The 18,350-nt window shown below is 39.9% G+C and overlaps 1 protein-coding gene across 20 annotated transcripts in view; it reads left to right on the forward strand.

The window, feature by feature from the left end:
• Positions 1–18,350, forward strand: part of SEMA6D (semaphorin 6D) — a 610,984-nt gene that overhangs the window by 511,112 nt on the left and 81,522 nt on the right. Inside the window, exons 1-2 of one of the 20 annotated variants that reach the window (XM_090148891.1) lie at positions 13,343–13,948; positions 16,064–16,211. The exons of 17 other annotated variants lie outside the window; for them this stretch is intronic. The gene's annotated coding sequence lies outside the window, so the exon portion shown is untranslated. Of the gene's footprint in view, positions 1–13,342; positions 13,949–15,784; positions 16,212–18,350 lie in introns of those variants that run through there. 2 more of the 20 variants (XM_090148895.1, XM_090148890.1) reach the window with 2 other exon arrangements.

The raw sequence follows: 18,350 nt of genomic DNA on the forward strand, positions 1-18,350 counted from the left end.
AGTGATACTGTAGAACAAAGATAGAAGTCAATTTGGCTTCTGCTCTGCCATAAGTGATACAATTGAAAATGATTCAAAATGTTTGCCCAGTGCCTTAGAACAGCATGGTAACAGCAGCTATCTTAATAATTACGCAGGACAGATAAGCTAAGGCACAAGCAAATGTTTGCTGTGTAGGCATTTAGGCAACTGTACTAGTGAGTTATAACGAAATAAAGGAATATTGCATTTGGTCTGCTGGCACTGTCTTCAGGAATTACTGCCCACCCTGAAACGCCTCTGTCTACCTGCTCACAGGTCCTCGTGCATCACATCTGCTCCTTTAGCCCACACACCCCAGACAGGCTGGCATTTCTGGCCAGAGTTCACATTCTATTAACACTGGCCCAAAGTTGGGATAATCTTATTGTTTTCACTGACCCTGCTGTAATTTAAACTGAATGAAACTTCCATAACTTTATCTTCAGATCACAAACTTTGCAGTATCATAGAAGATCCTTAAGATTTATATGGGCATTATATCCAATATCTGTGTGTCTGGGACCCAGTAAGTTTTGGTTTTACTGGAGAGATGGAAGTAAGAGGAAGAAAGATGCCATTCCAATTTTAGTATGACTTCCTTTATACTGCGCCTTGGGACAGGGCTATCCAAATCTGAACATAGTGTGGAGATCATAAGGAGTTTTAATTATTTCTTCATAACGTTCCCTGGTCAGAAATGGGATTCTTCTTACACTATAGCTATGTGAAAAATTAGTCTTTTTGTTTTATTGAGGATATGGGTAAATCATAGAGAGGCCAGTAATGATGTGCAACTGAATTAGGATGGTTTGGCATCTTGTCTTCCACATGTTCTAGCTGTTTATTGTCTTGGAGCTCATCACTTCCTTTCTTTCTAGCATATGTTATTACTTTAGAGGGACAGGAAGCACAGTCTGCTTTGATATGAGCTCCACTCTGTACTTATTTCTGATATTGCTACATCACTGTTGGATACAAAAGAAATGAAGGCCATAATCCATTCACAACTGCAAGTTAGGTAAAATAATTGAAAAGACTCTTCGTATAAAAGAAAGTAGCTTTGGCCCCTGTTATAAGGCAATTAAAAAATAAAGTGAAAGGGAGATTCCAGTGTTTAAGCTATGCAGAATACTTATTTTTAGAAATAAAAGAAGTCCCATTGAATCCATCTCAGTGAAATAGCATGAGAATCTGAGCTCTGATGGCAAAAAATCCTTAATATGTAAACTAAATTATTCTTGACATTTACTGTCAAAGGAGCATCTGACTGCCTCTTATTTCACTTCCCAGCACCCTTCCCCTAATTCCCAAGACAGACAATGCGTAGATTACACCTCCACCTAAGCAGCAGTTACAGAGAATGTCAGGAATACCCTCACAGGATATCTGAAAGCAGAGGAAAGATTTACATCAGACATGCAGGCACTCTCAAAATAATAGTTCCAGGGAAGATGAATTTGCTCAGACAATTCCTTCTCCCATTTGGCTTTTCTCTGTCCTTCTGCCCAACTGAAGTCTAGCCGCCCATATGGTATGAAGATGTCTGGGTGGGCACAGATGCACACAGCTGGAAATTTTTCATCTTTTCTTGCCCACTTTCCAGAAGTTTCATGCTGCTAGTGAATTACCTGGGAAGAGTCTTAGTTTAGGTGAGGGTTTTGTGAAAGTCAGGATATATATTCCCTTGAGGAACCCTTATTAACAAAAGGGAGCAAAACTTTTGAATGAATAGAATTAAGAATCCACACAGACATCAGAGATTAATTAATGTGCGAGAAAGGCAATAACTGGCTTTTTGCACATGTGACCGGGAGTACAACCACAGCTCGTGGTATCATAGCCAAGGTCTTATTCAATGAATCCAGGCTTCAGTAAAAAACCTCAGAATAGTCTCTACTCATAGCTTTCCATGTTAAGAAATTTATTTGTTTGAACCGAGCAGCTGAAACTGTACACATCTTTAGGCCCTTTTTTAAGCTTTCGAGCCATGCCGCAGATGAGATAGAGGCTGCCCATGTTACTGGGAGGAGGTTTGGAAAGTGACTCACTGTTTTATTTCTAATTTGGTAATGTATCGTTTTTCCCCCCACCTGCACTAGGGGGCCATTGCAGGCAGCTGCAGTGATTGCCTGAGTCAATGGACTGGTGTCAGATTTCCAGAGCTAATAAATGAAAATTTGCAATGTGGTCCTGGATCAAAAGTATGAATTATATTAGATAAAATATGGTCTTTCTCTTAATAGTATGATTTTTCCATCTAAAAACCATGTTCCAGAAAGAACATCACCCAGTTACCCAGACCTGAGTTGGTCTTTGCTTACATCTCATGGTCTCCTTACTATGTGGACAAAAAGCTGCATGCCAGTAAGCTTGTGATTTTAGACTGCTTTGTTCCTTTCTCTAAGGCTTTATTCCAGGCAAATGTACGTGAGCTATTACAATTCTTTCCACAGATAATTAGCATTAATGGCATTCTTAGTTGTAATTACGAAACAGTGCTTTGCTCATACGATGGCTGTAGGTACAGTTGAAGCAAGAATCCTCTAATTTGGCTCTAAAGTGACTCTTTCAAGTTAAGCTTTCATGATTTCTATGACAGTACTTTGTTTTATGGTCTTCCACCTTGTAGAAGAGGAAACATCCACTGGGCTTTGTGGCGTTAGTCATTCACAGAGTAACATCTATTTGTTCAGCCTAAATGAATGTAGTTCTTATATTGGTTTACAGTATTTATTACCCTGACTGTAACTGCTTTACTACATTTCAAATGCCTATTTCAGTAGGTCTGAATCACTGAAACTACTGACAACTTGTTAAAATTGGGCCCATAAACAAGGCTTTGGTTTCAGCCGGGCTTTTGGAGCAGTAGATACAAATAAGACAAAGGAAAAAGCTTTTATACTTCTTTCTCGACTTACCCTGAATAATGCCCAAACTAATATCACTTCTTATTATTTCCAGTTGTTTTACACAAAGGCTGTTATATTTAGAGCCAGAATATGTGCAGCATATGCTAAGCTATTTATAGATTTACAATTACCTCATCAGACAGAATAAGGCAGATGGTAAACATTACTACTAGGCATAAGTACATTTAGAATCAGACATTTAAATAAATTCAGATCTGTCTCAAGCTTATTTAAAGGGTTTTATCTCTTAAGCCATTTGAGATGTCTGGTTCTTCTGAGTATTTGTATCCCATTCAGATATCAGGCTATATGATCAACAGCCTACAGATAGCTGTAGAAGTCAGATGACGTTAATTCTTGCGTGTGTTTTGTGTGTGTTTTTTTTTTTTTACTTGATACAGGCAATTGAACCAGGAAGCCAAATTAATTTGAGAATAAAGAGAATAAAACTTTTAGATTGGAAATGACAATGGTTGACGATTTTTATAGTGTTGAAAGAATATGCATGCTTCAGGGAACATCAATTGGTCTCTCTCTAAAGCTGAAAGGCTTCATATAGAGATTAAAAAACTGACAAAGATACATGCCAGAAGGCCAAATTATAATCTTTCAACTTCAAAACCCCAGGCTATGGTGGCTTTTCACATCAATCTTATTGAAGAGCAAAATAAGAGTTCAAACTTCATCTGAGAATTGACTGAGCGCTTTAGTTTGAATGCAATTAAACTTCCCCTGGCCTGCATGAAAACATCTTGGATTCTTCAGAATTGTTATTTTTAGACAGTTTAAGAATATATGTACAGTTAAACAGTGTTGCCAAATGCAGCCAAACTGAAAAACAGACTTTGACATCTGGGCCACAGTGATACAAACCTGTGAAACTGATTTTTCTTTTGGTGATGGGGAAATAATACAGCGATTCAAATTCTACCATTTGTTGCTACGCTGCTTATCATTCCCAACAATTGGATTGTAGCTGAGAACAAGACTTGGCCTGAGGTTTCTTCCAAGCACATCTAGGGACTAAAGAAACACAAAGCAGAGGAAATACGAATTGATGCATCTAAAAAATTTACTCTTCTAAGGTAGATAGCAGATACTGCTGCACATCCCTTCAAAGGCTGGCTGCAGAAGGCAGGTGTGTGTGACCTACGTTGCAGCAATGCTGGATTGTCCCCACCAACGCAGCACTTCATATAGAGGTCTGAGGAAGTCCCAGACCACTGGGGAATTGCTGCCACCCTTGGGGACAGCACTGTGGGCTATAGGCTCCTGGCACCCAGTGCAGCAAGCTTAGCTATGGACACCTGGTAACTTTTTTCTGAAACACTGGAAGGGTTAATCTTGAGTGTGCATTCAAAGTGCCTTGTATGCAATTACGGATGGTCCTTTTCCTTGCCCCTCATAATACAGCTCATGCAGGTAGCTAATCTACAAAATGGATATCCTCTAAGGCATGCCCATGTACTGGAGGTATATCAAAATGAACCTTCAAGTCTCCCAGCCTTGTGAGATATTCTCTGGGATATTTCAGCGCTGGACTTCACTGCAAGCTTCAAGATGTACTCCACTGTCACTTATAAATGTCTTGCTTTTCTCCAAGTATTTTATGGGACAGCTCTACTTGCTCTTTGAGAGATCTTACTGATATCATAGAATTATTAGGCACAGAGTAATTCTGCACACCTAGAAGAAAAGTAGCAGTGATGTATTCAGAGCCATTTCTAAAATGATTATGATAATTTGCTGTGGTAATTGCCACATAATTGCTAGGGTGGTGGCTGTTTTTTTTTGTTTGTTTTTTGTTTTTTTTCAATTTGCCATGTAACTGTATTCTAGAAGCAAGGGGTTTTTTGTATGCCTTAACCTTTAGCTTTTAAAGATGAAAAGTAAGTCTCTGAAACACTAAACCTGTCTAAATGTGTGGGAGGACACCGAACACTTTTGTGATTGTACTGGGGTTGGTTTGAGAAGGGATGCTGAGGAAGAAGAGCACGAGTGGCGTCACTGCTGCCTGGTGCAGCAATCCCTGCGTCTCTGTGCTTTGCTATGGATGCCTACAGAACATTGTCCTTAACAATCTTATTTCTATTATATGTTGATACAGTCTGCACAGGACACAAAGCCATCCGAGACGCACTGTGGACTTATACATTCAACACCAGATATGTATTACCATCACTCTTTTTGCACGTTATGAGATAACAAACGGGATATCTTTATTTGGTCCAAGAGTGTGTTAAATCCTAGGCAGAATTGAGTCTGAATACAAATAATCTTCATACTGCAGCAAGTGATAAATATAAATTGTTTGTCCAGCACTGTCATATCTATCAAACTCTATTGTTAAAAATACAAACTGGAGTTGCTGCAGAACTCAATAATGTGTTTAGATGTTATGCTTGGTTTCATTAAAGGACTTGCAGCTCAGCCTTTAGATATATAGAATTGTCTGGAGGCTTTAAACCTCTTTATTACATATAGCATTAACATGCTAAACCTAATCTCTGCTGCCAAAGATGAAGAGGGAGCATAACTCTTACTGCAGGTGGCTCAGTCCTCATTTCTTGTTGTTTGAAATTCATTCTGTTCCTGTACCTTGAAACTTCTCTTTCTTCTTACATTGGCTTTTTAATAACTGAAACCATATCAGAAGGGGGAAAAAAAAAACAAACTAATGAAACTTCTACAGATAAAAAAGCAATAATCAGCTTACCTTCAAAATGCTGTCAGATACTACAGATAAATCATGAAGAAATAGAAAGCATGGTGTTGTCTACCTAATTATAGATGGATTAATACTGCACGTAGTCAAATCCTAAATATTTGGTTTTGCGAGCATGGTAAAATGTAATTGCTTCTACTGCAGTTTGTTGCTATAGAATCAATAGGATCACTGTGCTAATATGCAGAAGGCTTTCAGAGATGTACTTTATGGAGTCATGTTTTATAGTGGCCAAATTATTTTTGATAAGAGTGCTGCTTTCCCTTTGCTGGTTAGGAAGATCTTGGTAAATAACTAAACCGTAATTTCCTGCATCATGTAAATGTAGTAGGCTTTAATTTAGGGGGGGGGGGGAAAGGTCAGCTTTCCTTTAATAAGTTGTCAAAATAATTGCTAAATGTAAGTTAATCATTTAGGTCCTTGATGTGTTTAGCCCATTTCTTATTAGTTGGTTGAATTTGTTTTTATGATGTAGTTAAGAGCAGGCTCCTTTGATCTGAGATTGCTCTATTTCATTCAGTATCTTTAACTTCTAATGAGTGTAATTTTAGTGATAAAAGTGGTTCCTAGCCAAAGTGCTGTATCAAAGCCTTTATAAGGAAATAAAGGAACTCGCTGCTTGTGAAGAGAGCTAATCTTAGTTTTCTTTCTGAATCTGGAAGAGAAAGGGGGGAAGATCCTCCAGTTGTCAGTTAGCTGGCAAGGGCTGTCTTGTCAGAGCCTTTTGGATGAGAGCACAGAAAGGAAACTCTGTTTATAGATTTAGAAGTTTTAAGAAGAACACAGGAAAAACTGTTCATGGACAAATTGAAGAAAACATTTGTATTTTATCAAGTAATTATTATAAATACTTAAATAATGTGGTATCTGGACTACATTCAATACTGTATAGTTTTGAAGTGTCCAAAACCAATAACTGTTTCAAAGGAGTTCAGATCACTTCTAGGCTCTTGAGTGAGTGGAAATTTTGGAAATCTGACCAGTGGTGTCACACTGAGAACTTCAAATGGCTAAATGCTTTGAAAGTCTGTCCTTAATCTTGTGCCAGACGGGAGGTGAACTCTTTGATAATTTGGCCCAGGATTTCGTTGTGAAAAGTTTGGTTGCAAGTCCACTTGGAAAAGTGGCCTTTGATGAAGTCTTCTCTATTCACCAAATGCAGTGATGAAATCCTCTCTAGTGCTAAGATTTTAAAACTAGCGATATTGGGGAAATAATTGCATTTATTTTCAGATTGTTTTTGCAAGATACACACTGGAAAAGAACTGTCAAGGGAGGCACAGCAATGAGATGCTAGGGAAACATTTTCAGTCATTGTATATTACTTTCTAAACTTCAAGGAAAACTACTTTTTTACAATTATACTGGCTCCGCATAGAGCATAAAGCATAAATCAGGAGAAGAGTTTGCATATATCATATGTCAGGAGACGACATGTGCAAGAACAATTTAGGGAAATTCTGGGACATGAAGCCAGAAAAGAGACTTCTTGCCTCTAGCACAAGTGTTTGATTCCAAATGAAAATTGGTAAGAAGAGATGAAGGAACAAAAGAGCTACAAGCAATCTCATGCTCTCTCTGCCACAGAATCTGGGGAAAGTCCCTGGAGATATGAAAAGACGTTGCTTATGTTTGCACTGTGAAGAGCCTTTTGGTGTTGCTGCTGGAAATCTCGGTGCTATCTTTTGCCAAAAAAAGATCTTGTACCATAAAAGTGACTTACTGCTCCCCTACTCACCAAAGAAGTCACTTGATGTTGGCAGAAGGAAGCTCGTATCTCACGTGTGAATTAGGTTGTATGTATGGGATAGACTAAGCTGGCACAACACCAGCTATGTGCTAAAATATGCAATGTGGTAAATACATAGATTCTTAGCAAAAAATAATAATCCTGATCTTTCATTTTCAGATTTAATTGCTCATTCTGCAGGTGCAAACCAAATACTTTTAGTGATCAACCAACCTGCCCTAGTTTTCAAGACTTAATGGTAACTTTAACAGCAAGGCTATCTCCTGAATATATTTGTTCATCTTGATGTTTCACTGATTATACTGGAGTCATCAGAAAAGGGAAATATTCACCCTTCCATAAGGAAAAATATGTGACAGGAACATGTCTTGCTACAGAGAGATTTCACAGCTGAGAAAAGTTGAGCACAGTTCCCAGAGGCATGGCTGCTTTTCAGAGGCCTGTAGACTGCAAGTCTACTGCTTCATGTCCCAGTAAGCTGCACAGGCAGCAATGAATTCAGCCCTAGGATGGGTGATTCTGTTAATTGGGATTGGCAGGCACAATGGGGCTATGATCACAGTCACATTAAAATGATGCATACTGACTAGGCTGAAAAAACACCCACATTATGACATCCCCACAGCGACATTCCTTGTTTTTAAGGATATCTGAGGGGACACCAGTAAATGTCTTCCTCTGTTTCCATCACAATTATTAAATAAGCTAATTAGACATACTAGATGTAAGCTCTTTGATTACTGGAGATTTAGCAGCACCTGCAAATAATTTATATGAAGAGGGACATATGTTATCCTGCAAAACATGTGTACAGTAAATAGTACCCATAAACTTTGCAGTCAGCATGTGATCACTGAATTTCAGCTGCATGAGGGTTTAATGGTTCTGTTTGAAATGGCCAACAAGGAAAATGTAGACTGCTTTAGGAGCCCATTGTATACATAGTGTTCCATGAGGAAGCCTGAAATGTCCAGGTAGCTGGGATAGGCTTCCATGTGGGAATCCCCCTCAGTGCAAGTCCCATTTTGTTTAAAACTAGCCTTGCTGGGTAACACCACGTCAGATGTATCTGTAGGGGTAGAAGGGGTAGAAACCACAGCACCAAGGGCAGGCTGCGTGCTTAGGCCAGGGGGAGATGGAGCTGTCTGAAGCCAGCCTTGCCCATAGGAACTCTCTCGTGTGAGGCTGCTCCGGGGCTCTCAGCAAAGTACGGTTTGACATTTGAAAAATGCATGTTTCTCTAAACAGAAATCCAAACTCCATCCTAATACATCTTACTCGGGAAAAAAAAATATGATTTGCTGACATAAAAACAATAAAATTACAATAATTTATTTGGAATGAGGTGAAAACAGCCAATGTCTCCTGACATTTATGTAAGTATCATCGAACTGGTTACTGTGATCCACACAGTATAACTGTGTTACAGGATTTCTCTACAAAAACGATAATGTTATGAATAGATCAGTGCCATTTCACTGTTACTACTTGATCAGCAGCAAGCGATAAGTTCTGCAATGATGGCAAGTTCTGCTCCCTGGGAATGAGCATCACAGCAGACACCTTGCTGCATGACCAGCAGGGACTTGCCCTACTGTGCAGTCCTTGTGCATAGTCTTGCTTCCATGGAAATGAGCCAGTTCTTTTTATAATCTTTGGGTGACTCTTTATGCAGAAATGCAGTGATATTGCTACAGTATCACTGTGCCAGAAGCTGACTCTAGTGCTTTTGTTTTAGTAGCACTTTTTCATACTGCACAGAAGGTGTGTATTCTGTAATTTCCATTTGCCACACAGTCTTTCCCATGCAGATTCTGGACAGATCTAATTTCTATTTAGTGGAGAAGATCTGATAAAGACGGGTGCAGGTTAAACATTTCCATCCCATTGTTCCCTGAATTTCTAGCATGAAATAGTGACACTTGGATTCCATCTAATGTCTCCACCAACTACAGAAGACTTGTAAAAAGCTAGGCAAACTAAGAAATTTTGTTAAATAATTGCAAACATGACTGACATCTGAAATTTTCTCTTAGCCAGGCCCTACCCAGCTTCTAATTCCTTAGCTTATGAAACAGGTCGTGATCTTGAAAGTAAGGTAGTAAGGTCATTTCTCACTATTTCAGGTCCTCACAAGTATATTTTGACTTCCATCCTGGTAAATGATTAATCTACTTCTGTAATATTTATATCTTAAAACACCGGTTATCCATAAAGTTAGTATTAGATGGCACAGTGACACACAGGACTTTGTGAACAAGCCACCACCACATCTGGGTGTTGGCACAGCGTGCTCCATGCTGGCAGGTGGACTGGCCACAGCAGATGGCAGTAGGTAGGTGTGGTTCCCACAAGACCGAGCCCTACACATGCTCTCACAACCAAGGATGGGAGGTCATTCTGGTGGTAAAAGTTGCCTGATGATGGGTTGGGGAAAAAATACTGTTGACTCAGGGTATAGAGTGCATATAGCATTGGAGGTTATCTGTCAGCAAAGCTGTACACGGGATCTGGGATCCTTCAGCAGGTTTTGCTCAGGGACCTACAGTCCTTCCCATTCCAACATGACCACAAGTACGGAAGAGTGTTGGCTTCTGTAACACAATGTGAATGCTCTGACATTCTTTTTAAGCTTACAATAGCACTACAGAATACATTAGACCACATTATAAATTAAGTTCATGCTAAATTTCAATTACACGTGTAATGTCTGTGAAGATTTAAGTACTTTGCAGAACTGGGGTCTTAAAAAGCTTGTTATCCTGGGAAAGAGTTTCCCTATTTCATCTGCAAAGTTAACTAGATCCACTGACAAGGGAACAATGGAGCAGCTCAACTTATTCCAAGTAAGGACAGCAGTGTGAAGTCACAGTTACAATATGATACAATATGATCTTTAAACACCAAAGTGATTATGTCAGGGGCAAAAAATGAAGATGTTCCCATCTCTCCCTCTCCTGAAGAAGATAGTTGAAAAGAAACCGGATGTTTTTACTTCTGCCTTTCTCCAGGCTATGGCCAAGCATGAAAAAAAGTAGCATAAAAGGTTTTTTGAAGGTGTTTTAGAATGTGCGAAGTAACAAAGTAGAATTGAAGTGTTGTCTCAGATTTAACTCTCAAGTCTTTGCTGAGATACATCTTGAATTTGTTTTTAATTTCCGTTAATCGGAAAGTGTCAATGTTAATGTTTTCAATTATAAATAAAATGTTTGGTTTGACACATTTAATAAGATCTTATATTAACAGCCTGTCTGAATTGTTAATAGTTACCATAGCAACTTCAGAATTTTCCTCTCTATCATCATTTGCAGCCTTTGGTCACATCATTTCAAAAGTTTGGTTTCTGTGTTGGCATAACTTACTTGCAAATTTATTCCTACCTTTCTTTTTCTTTAAAGGGCTACTCATTTATGTTCCTGCAGAAGTGTCAAAGTTTTCAGCAGCTGAAAGCAAACTTGCTGCCATTCTTAAAGCATTACACAGACAGTGGCTAAAACAGTGTGCTGGGACTGGGCAGAAAATGAGCTGAGTCCATGGCTTGTGCTTAACTTTGTTTGAAAATCTTGAAAAAGCCTCGAGTCTGAACTGAGTGAACATCAGGTTTAGCCTTGAATGTCTGTAGCTTTAAATTCTTTATCTATAATAGTTTAAATAAATGGATAACTCTTTGTGTGGGTAACTGCTGTTTTTTTCCCCTTGCTCTCTGTTGTGTCTAGATAGTCCAGCCAAGAAAATTCTCTTCTGTTCGTAGGCATAGCACCCACTTCAGGTGATCCTCACTTCCACCTTCTCTCTGGGCAGTTCTCCATCTCTCAGTTACTCAGGATACAATTTCTCCCTGTGATGTTATCATGGCAGTTGAGATCATTGTTAATACCCAGGATTCATTGTCAAAGGTTATTGAAGGGGAAAGACTTGGCAGTAATTAAAGAATACATCTGAATGGTTTTGCTAAATTACTTATGTCTTGGGATAGTCATTTCTTGTCATCTGAGAAAATTCCATCTAGTTGACCTCTGTGGGATGTGTCGTGGTCCAGATTTCTCTGTCTGGGCTTCTGTTGTTGTTGTTGTTGAAGAAAGTGAAGTAAAGGTGGTAGTTGTCTTTTGTCTATTTTTGTTTTGCTTGGCTATTATTGGTAATTATGGATAAGAAAGGGTTTAATAATTAATCTGTGAGATTCACAAATTTTTATTTGGATGTATGCCAACAATGAATGGATGGCTGCAGCTGAAAGTAAATATATGAAGCAAATAAATGGCACAGTCAGTAAGCTTTGCTTGTTGTTTCACCTCAAATGATTCTTTCTTTGGCTCTGTTCCACTCCTCAGGGTGACAGGACACTCAATCCCTCGAGTCCTTATGTTTTTCAGCTTTCCTCCCCCAGATGTGTTAGTACTTACATCTAAGTAATGCACTTCTATATACATAGTGCTTCTGGCGCATCCCACAAAACCCCTCTCTATTAATTTACTCTTGCCTTTTATTCTGTGTCCTTTCATCTATGCCTGCCATCTTCCAGTAATGACCTCAACATCCATCCACCTCTTATCTACTCCATCTACTTCTCTCAAAATATTTTTGTGCTTTTAGACAAAATGGTCAGAACATGGTTATATAAACTCAGCTCAGCCATGTGGGCAATCTTATTCTAATGATCCCAGATTTGCTTTAAAGCTTTTGATTTAACAACATTTAACCATTTTTTTGCAAGTAGAAATGTGTGAAGTCCATAAATAGTTACAAATGCATCAAAGTTTTCTTCGTATTTTTTCTCTATATTTTGTACAGAACTTCTTAAGGTTACTGTTAATAAGTAGCACAATAAGAAGAAATAAACACACATTTGGGGCACCTTTTTTGCCCTAAAAAATTAATTTAAAAAAAAAAATAATGCTTCTGGGAGCATTTGAAGGCAAGTCAAATGTCCTGCAGTAAATGTTGTACCCGTTAGCACATGTCACAGTAAACTTTCATTGCATGCTGACTTCTTATTGGCCTCCCACTGATGCATTAGTTAAAACAGAAAACTGAATGAGTCTCACTTTACCAAGATTAGCAGGGTTGATGCAATAATCAGGTGCTGTCTCTTAGAAAGGTACAGTGCTTGAGGGAAGAAAACCAGAATGACCTCAAACTGCACTGCCTGTTGCTCACTGATTCTGTCCTTCCCCTGGCAGAAGGCCATCTCAGCATCATTGCAATCCTCCAGTGGATGCTGCTATGGACACGGGCAGAAAAGAGCCAAGTGTGAGACAGAGAAAAGGCAAAGACAAAAAAAAGGGAAACCCTTGAATGAAACAAAGAACAAAAATGTGATGGGTGCTATGGGTACTGATGGAACAGCTCTACAATTTCAGCTTCAGTCCTGCCACAAACAAGATTTTCTACCACTCTCCCAAGTGTTGAAAAAGCCTGTAGTCTTTAAATAGCTAAATGTTACATCTGCAAATCATCTGTGGAAATAATCCATCTGTATTTTTAAAATGAAGACATATTATCCTCATATGTATCAAGAGCTCAAGCTTTAAACTGTTCCTCTGCAGCTGTATTCTTCTTCTCCTCTGAAAGAACAGCCAAGAGTGAAAGGAGATGGATGAACTCTGGTCTGGTTTGCGTGTGTGTTGTAAAGAGCTGCTCTGGTATGGACACAGAAGAGCATCTGAGTGTTTTAACAGAACTGATCTTCTTCCTGAATATCTTCATTCTTACAGCTGCTTTCCCTTTAAAATCCTCACACAGGAAATACTTTTCATGTGCTTTGAAATCTGTTTCCTCCTGCACCCTCGCTCTAAAGCACTTTTAGGGATTTGCTGGTTAAAAGACTGCAGTAATTACTTCTGTTGCTACAAAACTGTGATAGATGAGTTTATGTGTAGCTCTCATACAGATTCACCACAGAAAAGTACTATTCATATTCTCACATTCAAGGACATTTTGAGCGTTGTTTTCAAGTATAAAGTCCCACAGCATCAGGTCTTGTAATTTTGTGTCTCAGAATAATGTTGACAGAAAGGTTTGACATGGCTCAGCTGGCCTCCCACAAAGGAGAGGGGGCTCCATGCTCTGCTCTCCCCTGCCCCTGTGCAAAATGTTACAGGCTGGAGTAAAAAGAGCAGTGCCAGCTGCAGAGAACAGCTACGCAGAGCCTGTGGAAATGGGCTGTGCAGTCTCAGAGATGTGCCAGTTCCTTGAGCCATCCATGTCTCTGTGCTGGTGTGCCCCAGGCTGGGCTGAGCCATGATAGAAGGTTGGTATCCTGCCCTCCCTGAGAGCAGAGCCCTCCTGCCCACTGCCCAGAGCCCTATTGGTCACCAGCCAGATGTGATGCTTTGTATATGAAGTCACAACAGAGAGAACCTAATGGTAGAGGATTGGGTTTGTGGAGTAGCAGGCAGGGATGATGGCAGCCTGTGGTTTGGCTGTTTATTGGATCTGCTTGCATTGTAGTGCTTTGTGAGCAATGGAGGTGAAAGCTCACATGTTGAAATTCCAACTCATCCGTACAATCCAGGGCCATGCAGCACACAGGGCTCCCCAGAGGTGAGTTCAATGCAGTGGTGTGCAGCTGTGCCCCATGTGCCAGCAGCTGCCTGGTCCCATTCACTGCTCTGGCTGCCTCAGGGCTGCCTTGAGAGCCATCCGGAGGGCACAGCCATGCAAGTGGGGCCAGCAGCTCCTGCTGCACTTCAGTCTATTTTGATCTCAAATTGATTAGTTTTTTTTTGTGTTATTGGTGTTCTTTTTTTTTTTTTTTCTTTTTTTTTTCTTTTTGTCTTTTTTTTTTTTTTAAAAAAAAAAAAAAAAGAAGTGTAGCAAATTGATTTGCAAATTAAGGTAAATCTAGCCAGCCTGCTGTACTATCTATCATTTTGTGAATAAAGTGGATATGTATTGATTCATATTGTATCTTCCTGTAGTGGTTAGCAACTCAAAAGTCTCTGTGACTGGGTAGTCCAGAGGATTTAAGTTGTTCAGGCTTTTCATACCTTGTTATGCTGGTGATTGCCTTGTGTCACATCCTTTCATGTTGCATCAGTTCCTCTGCCAATGTGACTCAAGGTCAGCAAAATAATATTAGTGTTAAACTGGAAGGCAAATATGCCTGTCTTCAGATGAAATATTGTACCTGCTATCAGCTCAGATAGCATATGGTCAATCCTAGTTTAAGGCAGATAGTTAGGATTCTGTTATCTGCTAAAGTGGGTAATTTCCTCTTACCTTGAACCATCGATGGAGGCTGAATACCAGTCCTCTCTATCTCTAATTGGTGCACCACAGATGTGGCCAGTAGTTTTGTATGTTTTTCGCCTCTCAGAAAAGATAAAGGAAGAACAGTTACTGCATAACAATAGTCATCCCAGCTCCATCCTCAGCTTCCCAGCAGCACAAGTACACTCCCACTCAGGCAGCCCCAGGAGCCCCTGTATAAAGGAGGAGAAATCTGTGCCTTTCTGTCAGTAAAGGAACAGGAAATTGGGCACAGTGGTTACTTTGAATGCACGCTGCAAATGGAGAAGAGTTTGCAAAGATGCTTCCCCCATTAGGCCCCATTCAGGAACAATTTGTAATGTAAAAGTCATTTCAGATGATTGCTTACTTATTCTTTTTTCTGCTGCATGTACATTAGCAAGCATTTTTAATGCATGCACGGTGGGTTCTTTGGGGTCAGGTTGCTCTCTTGGAGTATTTTTGTTTTGTTTCACTTGGAGATGAGGTAGGAGAGAACTGTTTGTTTGTTTGCTGTGGCCACAGGTTTGAAATAAGGCAAACACATCTAATGTACTTGGTAGCACACCTAGGTCCCCATAGCCCAACAACATCCAGCACCACATCCTCAGAATTCAGGTTACTTTTTGAACTTAGTAGAACCCAACTTCAGCCCCTTTTTTCCCCTCAGCAAAAACAGACTTCACAGAAACCTTCCCACCAGACAGTCAGTTCCTCAGCCTTTATGGGAACCACCTGACACTTCCCACCTGGACCTGATAATTGAAAAGAGCTGACTGGCACTGAGCCCCATGGCTCTTTATGAGGCAGACCACCCTCAAAACTCATGGTTTTTCCTCAAAGCAAGATAGTTTTCAGAGAAGGAAAAAACTTCCAAATGGGAGACGGCAAACACTATAAAAAATACATAGCTCCAAAAACATGTCTGTGTTTGTAGAAGCTGTGAGATCTTTGCAACTGTGTTTTGGAAAGCTGACATATAGAGTGTATGTGCATACATATCTGTGTTCACACAGACACACCTGCCTGACTGCACCAAACAGGTTCCTGTAGAGGAGCATCAGGTGGAAAAGCGGGAATCATGTAATCTAACTGATGCTTCAGGCATACAGATTTGAACCTGCTCACCTCTTTTCATTTTGTATTGCTCTAATGCAATGCCGTGATGGGCACAGGCTGCCCAGAGAGCTGGGGGTGCCCCATCCCTGGAGGTGCCCAAGGCAAGGTTGGATGGAGCCCTGCGCAGCCTGAGCTTGTGGTGATAACCTGCCCATGGCAGGGGTTAGAACAGGATGGGCTTTAAGGTCCCCTTCATCCTAAGCCATTTTATATGAAAGAGTTCAGAGAAGAAGAGCCTGAGTGATTAAAAGGTAACAAAATTTATTCAGAGCTGTCCCACTCATTCCCTCTGTTTCTGACTTTTCTCAGCAGTATCTTTCTTGGCACCAGTATAGATGGAGAATGCTGTTCTAGGAGCACAGTGTTGCCTTGCTTTTTGTAACCTGCTCATTTTTCCATGTCAGCCTTGGTGTTATGCTCTTTGTATGGACGTCTCTATGCTCTATGAAGAAAAAAGGTATGAATTCTTTATATCTTTATACATAAATCGTATATAATGAAGAGATATCTAGAGTTAGAAAACTCTCAGTTCTGATCTCTAAAATACCCAGGACCAAAGAAAAGGACAGATTAAACTGGGCTGTTTGCTAACTCTTAAGAAAAAAAAAAAAAAAAGAAAGAAAGAAAAAAGCAACAGAAAGAATGCATCTGAAAGTCAGTTAAGATGACTTTCAAAGCGCAAAGAAGACAGGAGGTCACTAGTCAACAAAATGGCATTTTGGCTGTAAAGAGTCTTTATTGCACCTTGCTCCTGTATCACTTGAGGAGTGATAAAGGCTCTTTTCAATGGGAATGTCAGCTTTGCTCATCTCTGTTGTTTTTTTTTCACCTTGTTGTATGTACATCTGTGCTGTGATTCTTCCACAGAGGGGACCTGAGCTGTCCATGAGTCACTGGCTGATATAACTTTGCCTCACGTCATTTCTCTTCTAGGCCATAAACCCAGAATATCCTTGAGGTTATGTGTAAAGATGAGAAGCTTTTTCCCATCTTTGCTCCCCTTTCCCACTAGTTCATACTATTGCATGAGTCTTTGTGAAGGTATCACAGAGCAGACCTCGTTGGGGTGTGTCTGCACAGTGATATTTGCTAAGGACACTGGTAAGAGAGGAAGTGGGTATGTGATGGAGATTCTCAGTTATCCCATGCTGGGATATCTCAGTTCTTTTTGCTGGCAAAGTCAACAATGGCCACTTGTTCCTTTTTTGTTTTTCTTTTTTTTTTTTCCCCTAAAGGAAATGAAATGTAAAAGATATGCTAGCACAGTCTTAAGACTGAGATTTAGATGTGTTTTTCAGTGTTATGTTTCCCACAGCATTCATAATTCAATGCCCTTTCTACTGTAAGGCATAAAAATTAACATCCGAGCGTATACAGAAACACTGTGAGAAATACTGTGGCAATTTAAGTACAGTGTTAGGTTGTGTCTACACCAAGCTCCTGGATGAGTGCGTCATTTTAAGTATTACTGTAGAAGTTACTTGATTTGGGCTCTCGTTTACAGTCCTGGGCTATCAAGGTTTCATTACCTGCCTGGCATCTGCAGCACGTGATTTGGGATTTTTTGTTTCTTAGGGCTTGCTTAGGTGCTTAAAATCACATGCCAGCTTAAATACCAACCTCCTCAGCTCATGGCCATTTCCACTCCGAGGTTATTTGAGCAGCTGTGTATATCTTCTGAACCTTTCACTTTTAAAGCAAAAATTTCCTGTCCTTGCTGACTTTTTATGTTTAAAAATTAATTTTAATAAAGCTTGAGCAAGAAAACAGCTCATTGTTTTTGAGAATAAGGTGAAGCAAAAAGGTCGCTTTTCCCATTATAAAAATTGCATGTGGCTGTTATAGAACAGCTCTAAAGCCACAGTGGTGAGGCCAGGAAGCTCTGCTTTGGCAGGAGGACAGGTGTAGTGGGAAGAGGGGCCTTTAACTGTTCCGGTAAAAATGTATTTTGCTTTGCTGAGCACTTGGAAACCATTGCTCACTCATACTCTATAGTCCTTCAGCAGAGACCTTCTTTCTCTGCTGATGCTCCTGTAGCAAATGTGCTCCATGGATAGGGAGCAATGACTCAATTAATGGCTCTGGGAAGATGTGATAAATTTATGTACTGGAAGAAGCAGCGTTATGTGTTGCTGCACTCACTTTTACTACTACTTCAACTCTTCTTTCCACTCTTAATCTACTGTGGCATCAGACCTTATGCTAAGTGTGATTTTACACTCCATAACCATGCCTAGCATGTTACTCTCGTTAAAAGGATATGAAATATGGCAGAGTGAAAGTTTCTGAGGACATAAGTCATTGCTGCTCTAACAGACAGAACCTGAAAGTACTCTCAAAACAAAGCAGCTTCAGATCAGGGATTTTTGTTGTGCATCAGCAACTGGGTGGAAACTCAGAACCACAGATGTGGCTGTAAGCAGTTTGTAGAGCAGTCAGTGATTTTATACTTGGTGTATACTTGGTGTACAAGACATGGAAGCCCAGGATTTTAGAGCAGAGCTTATTACTGCAAGGGGAGCCAGCTGGTGTTCTACTAAGAGGACCGGTAGTTTCTGCATCTTTTATTACCACAAAATGCAGACTACAGCCAGAA

This window comes from Phasianus colchicus, chromosome 12, assembly GCF_987193195.1.
Source record: "Phasianus colchicus chromosome 12, bPhaCol1.hap1.1, whole genome shotgun sequence".
Taxonomy (NCBI): Eukaryota; Metazoa; Chordata; class Aves; order Galliformes; family Phasianidae; genus Phasianus; species Phasianus colchicus.